General features: G+C 74.7%; 1 protein-coding gene across 4 annotated transcripts in view; it reads left to right on the forward strand.

Annotated features, from left to right (window-relative positions):
- The first annotated feature begins 419 nt into the window (after window positions 1–419).
- Mapk8 (mitogen-activated protein kinase 8) overlaps window positions 420–600 on the forward strand; it is an 81,138-nt gene continuing 80,957 nt past the window's right edge. For all 4 annotated transcript variants that reach the window (XM_013033745.1, XM_013033749.1, XM_013033744.1 and 1 more), the window contains exon 1: window positions 420–548. The gene's annotated coding sequence lies outside the window, so the exon portion shown is untranslated. The remainder of the gene's footprint in view (window positions 549–600) is intronic.

Here is a 600-nt window from a genome sequence, read left to right on the forward strand (position 1 = left end):
AGCTCTCAGGTGCGCAGGCTGGCAGGTGTGCCAGCTTGGCGGCAGGCTCCACCTAAGCCACCTGACCTTCAAACCTCGGGGCGCGGAGCCCTGAAGGCCTTGGCTCAGTGGAGCCCAACGCCTCCTCCCGGAACAGCATTCCGAGGCCACGCGCCGCCACGTGCCAGCGCAGGACCCGCCCCCTCACTCCCGGGCCACGCCCCCTCGCAACCAGTCTCCTAGGCTCTGCTCGGGGTCCCGCCTCCAGGCGACCTCCGGGAGTCTAGAGGGCCGCCTCATGAAGCCCCGCCCCCGGACCGCTGGCCCCGCCCCCGTAATCCGGGCCCTGGGGCCGCTCGGGAGGCGCGGGGGCGGGGACCTGCGCGATGACGTGGGCGGGCGTGCGCGGTGACGGCCCGCGTCCCTGTTACTCAGCGGAGTGGACGAGGCCGGACGACGCGGCCCGGAGCACGGAGCTACAACCCAGCGCTGGGTAACGGCCACGGCGACTGCCCGGACGGTGCGAGTCTCCGCCGTGTGTTTCCCCGTCGTCGTCTGCCACGCCGCGGGTGAGTCCGGGGGCCGGTGCCGGGCCCGGGGTCGGCCGGCGGCCCCGCCGTG

This window comes from Dipodomys ordii, unplaced genomic scaffold (genome assembly GCF_000151885.1).
Source record: "Dipodomys ordii isolate 6190 unplaced genomic scaffold, Dord_2.0 Scaffold176, whole genome shotgun sequence".
NCBI classification, from domain to species: Eukaryota; Metazoa; Chordata; class Mammalia; order Rodentia; family Heteromyidae; genus Dipodomys; species Dipodomys ordii.